This window comes from Chrysemys picta, chromosome 3, assembly GCF_011386835.1.
Source record: "Chrysemys picta bellii isolate R12L10 chromosome 3, ASM1138683v2, whole genome shotgun sequence".
NCBI classification, from domain to species: domain Eukaryota; kingdom Metazoa; phylum Chordata; order Testudines; family Emydidae; genus Chrysemys; species Chrysemys picta.
This window is the reverse complement of record NC_088793.1, coordinates 64,014,925-64,030,724: the sequence shown is the minus strand read 5'-3', so window position 1 is coordinate 64,030,724 and position 15,800 is coordinate 64,014,925. Positions and strand designations below refer to the sequence as shown.

The window sequence follows — 15,800 nt, the reverse complement described above, 5'->3', positions numbered from 1 at the left end:
ATTTTCCCATAAAAAGTGAAATCATTTTCTCAATTTCTTGCAAGCTTAGTATTTGTTGTATAGTATGTAATGCTTTGTAGTTTGACCAGAATTAAGATAGAAGTTCTGGCAATTGTATTTTTTTTACAAACAAAGCAACAGTAGTTAGCTGAGGTGGTGGTTTATGACACTCATATTGGTTACAGCTGAAGATAAACTGGTAGTAATGAAACTGGTAGTAAGTCTCAACAGATCAACCCTAGTTTCCTACAGTCTGTACTTGATTCTTGACAAATAACACAGAGAAGATGGGCATGAAGTCAGTGAACAAGGATTGCATAGAATAAGGGAGGCAACAGCCATTAGAAAGAAACTACACAATGTCATATACGGTTAGGCCATTGACAGAACTGAGTCCATCGTTCATTCAGAACAGGTAGTATCAGTTGTGTGGCACAGAAATTGCTATGCCCAATACACTGACAAAGGCAAAATCCAGAGGTTACAGAACACAAGAGTATCTGCAACTGATTTATCACATGTGGCAAGCTGTAGTTTTCCCAATAAAAACAATCAATGTCCGTAATACAAGACACTCCAGTTTTGTGAAACCTATGAACTGGAGATGTTGCACGCCTTGTCAAAACATGCACCATAAACAAATACTCATCTCTGTAACTACATTCAAGATGGGTGAACAGATAATGAGGGCAGGTGTATTTGACCACAAAATGAGTGTTCATTTAGCTGGAGTAAATGACCTCATAGCTGCTGAATCTAACTTGTTACATCCCGTTTATGAAGTTGATGATGAAGCAGAATGAGGACACCAAAATTACTGATACAGCAATGCGTTGGTTTGAAAGTGAGCTTCAGCATGCAGCCATCTGAGGTACAGCATCATTACTGCAATCTTGTAAAGGAAACTGGCACTGAAATTCCACACGCCTACATGAGTCATAGATCATCATTTAAGGACAACTCCAAGCTCATATTGGAGACTTATTTCAGTTTCTTTCATTGTCTGATTGGTCTCCTGCTGAGAGACAAACACTCTTAATTCCAACCAAGTATAAATACATATCCAACTCACTAATGATTCTTGCCAAGATGATAAGAAAGCTGTCCCCATTTACCATCCCCCAGGAGATCTATTTCTGTCACTGGGTACATGTTGCATTTGAAATTCTAGGAGATACTTTGTCACACCCTGGCCACAAAGGTTTCAGGGTCAGTGAGGATGATGTCTGCTTGCATTCCAGATAGCCTGCACATGTTCCTCCAGTGCTGTATGAAGACGATGGTAGTAAAGAGAACTCTGAGAAACAAGAATCAGTGAAATGCAAGGTGCTTAGTGTAGCTCAATATTTTGTATATGGTGTGAGTATTGGCAGGAAATGGACACTAAAGCATATTGGTCTTGGGTGAACCCTCCATCAGGCAACAAGGTCAAAACAACTTGTTCAGCTTTTCCATAAGACTAGCCGCTGCAAAAGTGGGCACAGCGCTAGCAGAGAAAACCCTACAAAGTATGGAAGCTGAGAATGATGATGTTATTCCTTCCAGCTTGTTCTCAGGATATTTTTGTCTCTATGCAGCCACCAATACTGACACAAATTATATGTTTTCTGGATGTCAAAAACAAAATCTATGCAACCCAAGTTACTGCTTGGCAAAGAGGACTTGCCCTATATCTGATGCTGAATCATTTAAAGCCATCAAATAACAGCACACTTTAATGTTGCTGATGCAATTGACCCAATCCTATCAGACAATGTAAGAAATGGTAAAGCTAAACCAGTATACATGGACCATGTTTGCAAGAATGATTCTCTGAATCTGAAGAAAATTGCAAAGCTGCGGTGCAGGCAAGAGCTTCTGATTTGGCTTTTATTGTTAAACATCAAAATGAGACCCCAAGATGTGGGTTTCAGCCAGCTGCACATGACAACTGGCCAGTATCCAGTGCTAATCATTCACGTGCCTGCCCAAGAGCTAGACATCCTCAGTGCTGTTGTACAGAGATGCAAACGTGTGTCAGTGCTTGGCCAGCAGTATGTGGTTCTAAACGTTGATGAAACTCTGTATTGTAAACTGATGGAACTAAAAAGGGCACACCAGGGTACAGAGAATGGCTTATTCCATGATTAGGTGGCCTCCATATCTCAATGAACTTTCAAAGACTTATAGGCCAGCACATACAGGCTTGAGGGCTAGCAGATGACTGGAGTTCTTGGACCAAATCATCAGAACAAGCTGTGATGTCAAATCACATGGCAGGGTGACACAGGACTACAAGCAATGTTTCAAGCATTGTGTTGCCTACTTCTTCCACAACTCTTGGACTTTATAGTAGCACATGATCAAGAGCTTAAAGAGGATATTGTCAAAGCCGATCAGTCACATTCTTATGGTGAGTTCATGTCACTTCATCTTTGTAATTCACAAACATTTCAAAACCCACCTCCACATTGGTGACCAGTTGAGGTGAAGGTAGTAGCAACTTCAGGTTTTGGTGGTGATACATGGAAATGGTGGCCCTACTGCTCATGCTCAACCATGCCCAGAGAGAAGGGAATTGGGAGCTGCATCTCTTCACCTTCAAATGTGATGTCATTCTTCATGAGAGATGACCACACAAACTATGTGGGGTACCATCTGCACTGTAGAAATACATCCACTACCACCTGAAGTGCTCAAGGAGTTCCAGCAAGGGAACTTTATTGTCAAGAAATCATGTCAGAAGTTCAACCAAATGGACCTTGATCAGACCCATAAGTGGCTTAATGGCATAAGAAAGAAAGGAGGTGGAATTATAGGCATCACTAAGATTTGGTCAGCTCCCAGCAGATGAGCCTTGTCTTACAAGCTGAGAGCCCATATTGCAGCACACACCGAAGCCAAGTTCTATGTTGGCTTGGATGACCAGCTTATTCGCAATGAGTCAAGAAAGGCAAGAAAGCAATGTGACAATGAAGATGAGGATGCACTCTGACTAATACTTCAAAGGCTCAAAGTTTTCTCTGGGGAGGAACCACCCACTTCATTGCAAAATATTTCAACAAGAAATCTGGCTACTGAAGCCATGCAAAGCACACTGTTGAATGCAAAGATCCTAAGACAAGTGCATTTGGACAGCTTTGTGGAGAAAGTTTATAACATAAGAGGGGATGCCTGGACATGTACACATTCACGAGTCACTAACAAAAAATAATGCTCCAACTTTTTTCAGCGCTATATGGGGTGAGAAAAGAAGTCAAAGGAAAGGCTTTAACCATGAAGGCAGACAGAAATATTCTTCAGTAACTAAACACAGCCTGTGAAGCCAGCAGGACTGTGAATCTGCAATAAAATTTGAAACATGAGTTAATGCCTGTCCCTTTGGTATTGGCACAGATAAATTGCAGTCTAAGAACAGGCACAAAAGCAATACTGGGCAATGTAATGACAGCTAATGTCCACTGTCCACCAACAGTTACCCTGAGGTAGTTGACAAGGGGTTTACTGTTCTTTACGAGCAACTCCTGTTTCAGATCTGACAAACTCACTACACCAAATACACCACTTTCATGGTATTAATCCATGTCAGGTAAGGTCTCTAATGAAAGTTTGTAACTTATCAATACTCATGAACACTGTGAGATGTGTGTTTGGGTAATAGCTAAGGAATAATGCAATTATATTGAAAATTAGGTCTTATGGTTTTGGAGTAAAATTGAGTCACATGGGAACAGTATGTCTCAGTGCCAGCCCTGGCTATCTGATTATGCAGTATATTGCTTAATTGTCCACCTTTGCCCCAAGCAACAGAAGTTATTGGAAAGTTATCAAAGGTTTCCCTCAAAACCACTTGCAAGGAAAATATGACTCACTATCTACGAATAAAAGTAAAAGACTAATTCAGTAGATCACAGGATGGAGAAACACATTCTGGAACCATTCATTGAGGGAGGTACCTGGATGCATGGGTGTGTTTCATGAAAAATTGGGTCCTAACTCCTTGGGATTGCAAGCACTGCAAAAGACTCAACTGTGTGATGAGAATCTACTGTATTAGATAGGAAAGGTAACTGTTAATAAGTGTAGGCCTATTTTGCGTTTTATGATGTTGTTTTGTATGTCACCATTTGTTTCCGTCACTCACACTTTTTTCTGTTTGAATCTCTGTTCTTTCTTAAATAAAATTCCTTTTGTTTTACTATAATTGAACTCCAGTGTTGTGTGTGATACAGGAGCAGTGGTCTGAGGTAAAACTGGTGAACTGGGGTACGCTGTTTCTTTGGGAACAAGGATGTGGGATTTGATCAGGGTCTGGATTCCACAGGGGGACACTTTGAAGGACTTGAGGGCTGGGGTATATCTATTGTCAACCTGCAGGAAGCAGGGTTGGTATAGTCCAGAGGAGAGTGCTTGAGTGGCTAACGGGCTGGTTGTGTTAGCCATAGAAAAGCCATCCGGAGCCAAAACATTGGAGACTTTGTAGACACATTTGTAAAAACGGTACTTAAGAGTGGAGAAGACTTCCATGGTATAGAGGTTGTGTTTGACAGGTACTACCAGGACTCTGCTAAGGGTGGTACAAAATAAAAATGCTCAAGAGGTACAAGACCCATGCGAAGAGTAGTGGAAGGCATATATGTGCCTCTTCCAAGTAACTGGATGAATTTCACTGTGTTTTCAGAAAATATTTTTAACTGAGCAACTAATGACACAAGGATCTGACACAAATGACACAAATCATTCTGGCTGGTGGCTTTCAGGATAAGGCTGAAGCATAGGGCTCAACAGCAACAGTTCACACCAATTGACTGGTGCTCATGAGGAAAAATGAGACACAAGAAAGATTTTACACCGTGTCCACAGTGATGCTGATGCCAACAATGTGGTGATTGCAGCCAGGGACACTGATGTGCTTACTCTTTTGCTGGCATACTATAACAAAATGGCAGGTAAGCAGTTTGGATGAAACCTGGCACATCAAAGGAACCAAAATATTTTCCTGTTCATGCCATTTGTGAGAAACTACAGAGTGGACCCACTGTTCTGGAAACTCTGTTCCCATTTCATGTCCTGACTAGTTATGATGTTACCTCTTTTATCTCTGGACACAATAAGATGACTGCATGGAAAGTGTTTCAGCGATACAGTCAGCTTCTAACACACCTTGGACAGGGTGACATGCACTCGTAGAAGGTCAAAAGTGCAAAAGAGTTGATTTGTCAGAGGTAAGACTTGTCAGCGGTCCACAGTACTGATAAAACACGTGCCATTTTGTTCACATGCTTGCAGTTATCGGAAGCTATACCCCAACAAATGGTGCTCTTTTCTTCCACATACAGAGAGCTCATTACCAGGCACTAGTTTGGCACTAGACAGCCCCATTACCGAAATCTAATTCTTCTTCCTCCAAATACAGTGGATTGAAAACAGGAGAATAGAACAGGACAGCACAACTTGTTTGTACAGAAGCATGCCAACGTAGAAAACTGGAACAAGGGTGTGTCAATGTACCTGACCCTTCGTGTTTACGGACAGTATTATCAAATAAGTAAATGTCATAAGTGACCCAATAAGATGTTGATTCAATCTGCCACTGAATACCAAAGTTTATGGAAATAATACATTAATATGTGTGCTTAACTTGTGTGCATTAAAATGTTTACTTACTGTTTAGTCAAGAAAATATTTTCAGTTGTTTTAAAAACAGATGTTTTCGGAGTACGTGATACATTTCTGATAATTGAATCAGCTTGCACACTTTTGTGTCAAAGTGCAAATGCTCAGGTTAAGAGCCATGTAAAAATTCTCTTTCATGGTTCTATAACATATTAAAATATTTCTAGTACCTCTTGCAAATAAGAAACTGAAATTCAGTAGATTTATAAAAAGATTGTGCATATTTGATTACTTTTCTTACACCCTACAGCTCATTATGATTGAACTGAAAGATGTTAATTCCAAACAAAAAAGAAATAGACATTTCAGCGATTTCTGTTTTGTTTCTTTGCTCTCTTTGTAGAGGCCTTTATACACAACATACAGCTTGGTAACAACCATATTTGGATTCAGCACATCCTAATCCTCTTTAAAAGACTTGTTACCAACTTTTAACAAAACCTACTTCTTACAGTTAACTTTTTTGAAAATCCCACTAATCTAGAATACGCAGAGAACCAGTGCTGGGATTTGAGAATTTTACCCAGAGAGAACATTTTCAGCAGCCTTATGGGACCTCTTCAAAATCCTGCACATTCCTCCAAGATATGTATATGAACTTCTATGACCTCATTTCCTTTCCTGAAAATCTGAAAATCTTTTCTATTTTGTGTTACACTACGGATTTGAGAAACATTCAGCTAACACCTTACAGTGGAACTTTTTCAAAGAAGGGAAGCTACACGTGAGCAGTGTTTCTCTGTTGATGTCTGTCCAGGCAGTGTCTTCTATTTCAATATGCATTTTCTGCTCACATTTTCTCTTGTTGTCTTGTAAATATATTACTAAACTTGGCCAAATCTGAAACATTTTGTTTTCTGTTGCTTTTGCCTTTCCAATTAGTATTTTTACTAGTTTTGAAAACAAGGTGAACAGATTAAATATATGCATAATTTAATGTAAATGTTTGGTGTAGCAGGATTTACAGTAAAAAGAAAATATGAAGCAGAAGGATCAGGGTGTGACGGGTTGGATCACAGAAACCCCCTTGCGAGCTGTCACCTGTTGTGCAAAGACTACCTCTGCTCCTGTTTTCTCTGCCAGCTCAGGACTCCGGCACCCTGTCTTGCTGAGCCAGACACTTCTGTCTGCTCCAACACAGACCCAGGGTCTGAATCACTTGCCCCAAAGCTGCAAGTTTACCTGAAAACAGCTCACGGAAGTTTGCTCGTCTTTAGCACTCAGATGCCCAACTCCCAATGGGGTCTAAACCCAGATAAATCCGTTTTACCCTGCATAAAGCTTATGCAGGGCAAACTCATAAATTGTTCGCCCTCTATAACACTGATAGAGAGAGATGCACAGTTGTTTGCTCCCCCAGGTATTACTACATACTCTGAGTAAATTACTAAATAAAAAGTGATTTTATTAGATACAGAAAATAGGATTTAAGTGGTTCCAAGTAGTAACAGACAGAACAAAGTAAGTCACCAAGCAAAATAAAATAAAATGCGCAAATCTATGTCTAATCAAACTAAATACAGATAATCTCATCAGTTCCAGAATGCTCCCTTTTACAGGCTAATCTCCTTTTAGCCTGGGTCCAGCAATCACTCACAACCCCTGTAGTTACTGTCCTTTGTTCCAGTTTCCTTCAAGTATCCTGGGGGGGGTGGAGAGGCTCCTTCTTTAGCCAGCTGAAGACAAAATGGAGGGGTCTCCCACGGGTTTAAATAGACTCTCTCTTGTGGGTGGAGACCCCCCTCCTCCCTCCTATGCAAAGTCCAGCTCCAAGATGGAGTTCTGGAGTCACCTGCGCAAGTCATATGTCCCTGCATGACTCAGTCTTTACAGGCCGAAGCCATTGTCCACATGGTATCTTGCATGTCTCCAGGAAGACTTCTTATGTGGATTGGAGCATTCCAAGATGCATTGTTCTCCAAGTGTTTCCTGATCAGGTACTTAACCTGGCTAATTCCTTCCTAAAGAAGCTGACCAAATGCCTCCCAAAGCTTACTTAGAAACCAAGCAAGCATACAGCCCATATTCTTAACCTCAAGTAGAAAATGATATATATGTACAAATAGGATGAATAGATATAGTAGACCATAACCTTTACGGAGATATATTACATAGCACTGGCAGCACAAAACATATTCCAGTTATGTCATACATATATTTATAAGCACCCCCTCCCCATAAAGCCTATGGGGTACACTGTCACACAGGGGATACGTGGTCATGTAGAAGGGGAAAAGTAAGTACAAAACCAAATGTGAACATTATGAACATTTTAAGGAAGAGCTGATCACGTCTTTGTGAATCTGTACTGCTTGAGTCTCGTACAGTATACAACAACTTTACATTGCCTTCAGCTGAGAGCAGTTTTCTCTCACGAAGAATAGTCTTTGAGTAATTCAGAGAGGTTTTTGGATCAGGCTAAGATATACGGGTTGGCAAATAATAATAAATAATGTTTTAACCTTTTTTCTGAAAGTGATAGCAACAAAAAGTGCAATTAGGAGGCATGGTACAATTCAATTCTGTTATGAGCTGGGCTATAGTGTTGGAAAATTCAAGTATATGAGAATCTGCACAATATTTATCCCCTCTCCCCAACATAATGGAGGTTTTTTTTTGTAACTCTGACTGTCAAGTCTTGTAAGTATAAAGTGAATTTAATTTAGACTGAAAAACTATACATCTTTCATACAGAGGCAAAAAGAGATGAAAGAAGAATCAACTTTTTGCCACATTCAGCAGTGTGTCCTGTTTTGCAATTAAATTTAAAGATAAAGACCTGAAATTTTCGAAGGTGCTTCAGAGAGAGAGAGAGCCATAACCATGGAAATCCCATTAAAGTTCAAACTCCCTTAGGCTCTTTACAGCATTTACAGCATGGTCTTTTCAAAAGCTATGAATTTCCTCTTTAATTCTCATCAACTGAACAAATAAATTAAAATTAAGCATCTGTTTTGCTGGATTCCAACTTCCAATTCTCATTCGATCATCAGAGCCTAGTTTTGTTCTTTCTTTGGGCACATAGTCAGGTTCCTCTAGTCTATTGGGGTTTACAGGGAGCTATGGGTTGAGGAATTTGGGGTCATTGGTTGTGGGGGTATTAAATAGTTTGCAATTTTGAAATGTGCTATTTGTGATGCTAGGTGGACTATAGTGTGAAGTGGTCTAGGACAGTTATCTTTTGAATAAAAGGTATTTCTCTTCTTTTTGCATTTCTAATAAGTGTACAAGTGCCTAGAACTTGAATAGGTATTTTTAATATAAAATAAACAAAATCATGTAAGTAACTGCAGATTACAAATAAATTTTGGATTACAAGATTCTAAACTCTTATAAAACTCCATAAGAAGGAAATGTGAGTTAAAAAAACAAAACAAAAAACCTCTCCTTCACAGTATATACAGTATATTTATGATCTCATAAAAGATACTCCTGCAAGTCCTCTGTAACCAGTCCTTTAATTAGAGTTCTTCTGAAGGGAAAGCAAGGAAAAGATGGATTCCGCTTTAGAATCCTGTGGTGTATTGGGGTTTTTTTTTGTTGGTTTTTAGTTTCTGCCCTTATACTAAATAAATAGCTTTTCAAATGGAATGATAAACATAATATGTGATACAAAACTGTTCAGGCACGAAAGATTTCTGTGTGTGTGTGCTTGTTTTGGCAGCAAGTATATTAAAATTAGAATGAAATAGGAAAAAATTAGCGTGGTACCTATGCAAGGATGACATGCAAATTCATGAAGCATTACATACTTTCAGATTAAACTAGATGATCTAATGGTCTTTTCTGGCCTTTAAACTCTTTGAAAATAGTTAGGCCCTGTCTATGCTGGGCATTTTCACTTGCATAGATACACTGGTGCAAATCCCAGCATAGCTGCACTACACCAGTGTAAAACAGGCCTTGTACCAGTCAGCTTACCCTGGTTTGGATCTGGTGAAAAAAACCTACTACTGACAAGGCCTTAGGTTAAAATTGTTAATGTGAACATGAAGTCATCTTTAAAAAAGCTTGCAGTGTGCAGAGGTCATGGAGTTGGATCTGTTGCTGACCCCTTAATCTTAGGCAGTAATGTAATCTTTCTGGGCCATCTGGTGTCCTAACAGACTTAGATTTGACTCATATAAAAGCTCCCAGGAAAGAAATCTTATAATAATTACATTATTGGTTTAAAGAATATTTAGTACTGTATATTATTTTTAATTAATTATTTTTATTAATTGAATTATTTCATTGTTACTCTTTCTGTTGAATTTGATATTAAGAAGCAACTTTATCAAAAATACAACTATCAGTTAGGTCCTACATTTTTGGTGCTTTACAAAGCAAGTTTAATGGTGCCTGTCTGTTCTTGATATATTACTTAATTGAACAGAGCATGGACATGCATGCTTTCCTATCCCCATCTCCAAGTGGCTGCTTGACCTTGGACAAGCAACTTAACATTTCTTTGTTTCATTTTTTCATCTATAAAAATAGAGGCCGTACCTCAATCCTTAGGGGTATTGGGATAATTAAAGACTTTACAGCACTTGAAACCTGTCAACTTCTTTGTAAGTGATAAGTAGTAGCAAAACTGAATTATTTATAGCTGTTGAGCAGAGCATGCAACTGATCTTTTCTACTTATGTAGCACCCTTTAGGTGGGGATTTTGAGGTTCTGTTTAAAAAAAAACAAAAAACTGGGTAGGCATAATCCCACTGAGAAATGGGGAATCGGAGGCAAATACCACCCTGGATCTTTAAAATTATTCATGCCTTACAGGAAGGGAATGTCTTTTAAATGGATTCAGTGTTGTTCACTTGAATTCACCTAACAGGACGTGAATAATCTGCAGGACAGGTAGAATTCTAAGGCTCCTGGACTATAAATATTGAGTGACCTGCTCGAGGTCATATGGCAAGCCTACAGTGTGCTGGGCATAGAAACCAGGTTGTCTGACTACCAGACCTCACTTTTACTTCCACACTCTGCCATCCACATTAATCTTCAAACACTGCTTCTTGTTCCAGGGTTTCTTTAAGAGCAGTTACTGTACTACAGTGTCACCAATGGGTGTGACGCCAGGCCTTGCTGTGGGAGTTAAATATATGACTGCCTGGCCCAGAAACAGAAGTGCTACTTATTGAGCATTATGTATCTTAAAACTTCTTTTGGCTTGTCCATATATCTGGGAACTCCCAACTCTGGCAGTCGTCTTTGTTTATTTCTTTCATCTACTCTCCCTCTCCCTGTTTTGACAGAAATTACCCAGTTTTGTCTCTGTTCATATAAACTAATGAGTCTGCCTCACCTCCCTAGCATCTGCATTGGTTTCAAAATATATGCAGAGATGATGAAGCAGGCATTCAGCAATTAACATGCAAAGCATGCAGATTGGCAACAATAAACTGTGTTGTTACCCTTCTGGGAGCCCGCTGACTCTGCAAAGCAGAACTGCAGCGTCTGCTCCTGTGATGCTTTCTCCTTCCAACCTTTACCTAACCTAAAATTCTCACCTCACTATCCAGGGTGTGACTTGATGGATCCAGAGGCAATTGAGACATCCCCCTTGCTCCTGCTCAGGTTGGGGAGGGAGACATCCCCAAGCAGAAACAACTGGGGCAGTGCTACGTATCCTCCTACATCCCCCTTCTCCTCCCTACTCAGTTTATGTATTTGAGGGGGAGTGTGCAGCTCCTCTCTCTCTCTTTCCTTCCACCTTCCATGCAGGGGGCTGTCCTACATGGCTTCCATGTAATGGAGCCCAGTACACCTACCACCACTGAACAGTGGAGCCATCCTGCCAGGAAGGTGGAGGAAAGGGTGGCTTCTGCTTGCTTTTTACTGCAGGGAGCTCTTGCTTTCTGCTGGCCTCCTGCCATTTTGGCTCTGTTCCAGCCCTGCCAGAGCCATTTTAATGGACAGGGGCCCCAGAAAACATGGGAGACCTTTAATTATGAGCTTACATATTTCATCTTCCATTTTTTATTTATGGGGCCCTAACACATATATGTATCCTGTGTTCATTACTGTAAGAGCAGGAATTTCTGTTCATGATTTTACATATTTATTTAATAACACTTGCAAACCCGTCCCTTGAAAATGGTTTGAGCATTTTTGATATGTGGCCTGACTGTTTTTAGATGAATACCAATGTACTTCAACTACAATTTGAATATGTAAATTAATGTATGTACCACTGTGTAGGGTGACCAGATGTCCCGTTTTTAAGAACATAAGAATGGCCGTACTGGGTCAGACCAAAGGTCCATCCAGCCCAGTATCCTGTCTACCGACAGTGGCCAATGCCAGGTGCCCCAGAGAGAGTGAACCTAACAGGTAATGATCAAGTAATCTCTCTCCTGCCATCCCCATCTCCACCCTCTGACAAACAGAGGCTAGGGACACCATTCCTTACCCATCCTGGCTAATAGCCATTAATGGACTTAACCTCCATGAATTTATCCACTTCTCTTTTAAACCCTGTTATAGTCCTAGCCTTCACAATCTCCTCAGGCAAGGAGTTCCACTAGTTGACTGTGTGCTGTATACTGTGATCTGGCACACCAATTTAATTCAGAAGAGCAGTACCAAAGAGATGTTCTTCAGCATGTGGTGGCAGTTATAAAGTTTTTAAGTGCTCATGGGCTTGGCTTCCATGGCCAGGATGATGTATTAGAATCCGAAAGCATTAGAAATTATTTTGGGATTTTGGAACTAATATCACAGTTTGAGTAATTTCTGGCTGACCACCTAGCTACATTTGGACAGAAGGGGAAAATTAAGCCCTCCTATATGTCGTCAGCTGTCTCTGATATTCATTGAATTGATGGGAATGATAATTAAAAATACAATAGCAGCAGAATTACAGCAAGCCAAATATTTTTCTGTAACTGTTGATATAACTCCTGATGTAGTGCATGTAGACCAGCTCACATTCATCTTCTGATTTCTCAATTCAGAGGGGCATATAATTGTGAAATTCATTGAGCTTCAGCTACCTGAGAACCACATGTGCAAATGGCCAAAGCTGTGGTGGCTATGATAAAAAAATAAGTTTTGGATGTGTCTGTCTGCTGTGGACAACCGTATGATAATACTACGTTCAGTCGGAGTCAACAGTGTTAACAATTGCTCAGATGCAGTCATTTTTGGGGGGTTATGCAGTGACTCTATTCTTTCCACTCTGCCTCAATATATTGATGGAAATCCATTTCCACAACATAAATACTGACACTAGCCAGAGATTGTTGACTCTCAAAAGTCTGTCAGATACTCAGTGGTGTAATTGTGCCGATTCTACCAAGCCATTGTGTCAAAACTATTGCAGTATTCAACAAGCCTTGGAAGGTCTTTCAAAAAATATAAATCAGTCTCCGGACACTTGTTTATATGCAACTTATCTTCAGATGAAAATGGAACAATTGGAGACAGCTGTCATGGCACTCTTTTGGACACTGTGCTTCAGCAGTTCAAACTGACCAGCACCCAGCTACAGAAGATGGACATAGATCTAAGTGTTGGTGTTAATGTACTGTGCTCCCTGGAAACATTTGTTGGGATATTATGTGAACAGTTTGAGGATTTTGAATTCAGTGCAAAGAAAATGTGTATGCTACTTCTGAATACAGTATATTCTACTTTATTAGCAATCCCTCGGAAATGGCAGAAAAAAGTTGCCATTATCTGGCAGTTGCTAATAAGCGAAAGGCAGGTTTGCGAGGCTGCAGCCAGGGAAGGAATTGCTGGGATGTGCCTCCCTGGCTTCAGCCCTGCAAACCTTCCTGTGGCAGGTGCTCCGTATGTCCCAGTGCTTCCTTCCCTGGCTGCAACCTCATAAACCTGCCTGCAGGTGTAGCCTTTCTTCCAAAAACAATATTGTTAATAAATGGCATGCCATTGCCAATATCCAAATCCCATTAATATTAAAGTCATTGGGTTGGGATTGGTTCCTGGCAAAATTTTGCTAGTAACTGGAAGTTGTTAATATCCGGATCACTAGTAAGTGGAATCTGTTGTACTATCAACATGAGTTTGTCGTCCCCGTAAAAGAAAACCAATTGAGGGTGAGTCTGAAGAGGCAGTAGAGCCAGTACTTGAATGAAGCCATCAGTTTTGCACTGAAACATTTTTTGTCAGAACTGACAAACTTGTCTACGTCACAGACTAGATGCTTTCAGTGTGCTATATGAGTGCTTTGAAGACCTGTTTAAACTGGGTTCAGTGTATGCAGAGCCGCCCAGAAGGGGGGGCAAGTGGGGCAGTTTGCCCCGGGCCCTGCAGGGGCCCCCATGAGAATATAGTATTGCAACTTTTTTTTTATGGAAGGGGCCCCCGATATTGCTTTGCCCCAGGCCCCCTGAATCCTTTGGGCGGCCCTGAGTGTATGTCAATGAAGTTCGCAGATATACAGCAGTTTATCCTCAAGACTTGGACCAAAACTTTCTTGACAAACTCTTTCAGTGTCAGTTCTCTGCACAAAATGAAACAAATTACCATATGCACTGCATCAGCTGCTACCTCACAGTTGTCTGGTGTCTACATTTTCTAAAGTTGACACTGGCCTATGAATTTTTCTCAACCTATCTGTGACTAAATGTGAAGGAGAGCAGTCATTTTCAAAGATGGATAGGATAAAAAAAGAACCAAGATCCACAGTGCAGCAAAACAGTTTGAATGCTTTTGAGGGAACAGAGTTGGTCCAAGAAATGAACTTTGCCAACCTAATCACTGACTTTAGTTTGCTTAAATCTCAGAAAAAAACAGCTGCAAACAAAAGGTATGAATTGTTTTGTATAGCTTTTACATTGAGAGAAATGCCCATAGCAATGGTATTTGTTTTTTTCACCTATCAGACACACCATTCACTATGTCACATTATTAATTATAGTGTATGTTTGTTACTGCATTTCAGTTATTTGTGTTTACAATGCATTGCTTTACCTCTATGGCTATTTTTTTGCTGTTACGTCTTTATCAAAAACAAAAATTACTATCTTAGAAATTAGTCTTAAAAGCTTGAAAAATAAGCCTGATTATAATTTGGGTTGTTTATTGAACACAGTGTCAGTATGAAATACTACATTTTTATGAAATATCCGAGAATTAGAATAGTGTATATCAGGTCTCTAGAGAGAGCTGTTTTGATATCAATGCCTATTTTTGCTTTTTTTGTAAATTGTTTTGGAGAAGAATTGATAAGACAAAGTCTGCGCAAAGTTGGGTAGTAATTCTAGATGATCTTGCTCTAGTGAATACTGTTTCTGAATTCCACTATATTTGGCTGCAGCAGTAGTCTGTACATGAAACCAAATTGCTCTATTTCTGCTTCCTTTGTAGTGAGCTAGTTATCTGTTTTCTCTGTCAGTCCTTGCATGGAATTGCTAAAGTGTTTAGTGTCTAAACTGACATGCGATATTGAGCAGGCAGTACTTCTGAGGAAACGTATTAACTGTAAATATTAATTGCTAGCTAAAGCTAATTCTTAATGTCAGCTATGGTGCATGTTTTGTTCCCTTATTCTGTTAATTCTTTAAATAACAGGTTTTTCATCATATCAGGAAGGTTCAAAGTTTCGGGGGTTTTTTGATTGTTTTTTCAGGAGGTGGCTTAGAATATGTGCCCAAGGCCATGAGAGTTCTTAATCCAGCCCTGAGCCCTGACCTTACTCACCCTTATTGAATGAGCTAGATCTTTTACGATGCTGGGGCTAGGGCAGGGATCGGCAACCTTTGGCACGCAGCCCATCGGGGAAATCCGCTGGTGGGGCGGGATGGTTTATTTACCTGCAGTGTCCGCAGGTTCGGCCAATTTGCAGCACCCACTGGTTGCGGTTCACCGTTCCAGGCCATTGGGGGCTGTGGGAAGTGGCGACCAGCACATCCCTGGGCCCGCGCCGCTTTCCGCAGCCCCCATTGGCCTGGAATGGCAAACCGCGGCCAGTGGGAGCCGCGATTGGCCGAACCTGTGGACGCTGCAGGTAAACAAACCGTCCCAGCCTGCCAGCGGATTTCTCTGATGGGCTGCGTGCCAAAGGTTGCCAATCCCTGGGCTAGGGTAATTGTCAAACTTTGTTTGGGGACTGGAAAGAATTGTTCCCATATGGCAAAATTGGCAAACTGCTGTGTAGGGTTTTTCACCTTCCATTCAGCATATCTGAGGT

General features: G+C 40.4%; 1 protein-coding gene and 1 non-coding gene across 2 annotated transcripts in view; both read left to right on the top strand.

Moving 5' to 3' along the window:
* The window catches only part of ELOVL4 (ELOVL fatty acid elongase 4), a 68,943-nt gene that overhangs the window by 38,589 nt on the left and 14,554 nt on the right, over nt 1-15,800 (top strand). The gene's annotated exons all lie outside the window — the stretch shown is intronic.
* On the top strand, nt 9,308-9,411 carry LOC112061656 (U6 spliceosomal RNA). Its single transcript, XR_002890338.2, has one exon. It is a non-coding gene; the product is annotated as a U6 spliceosomal RNA (small nuclear RNA).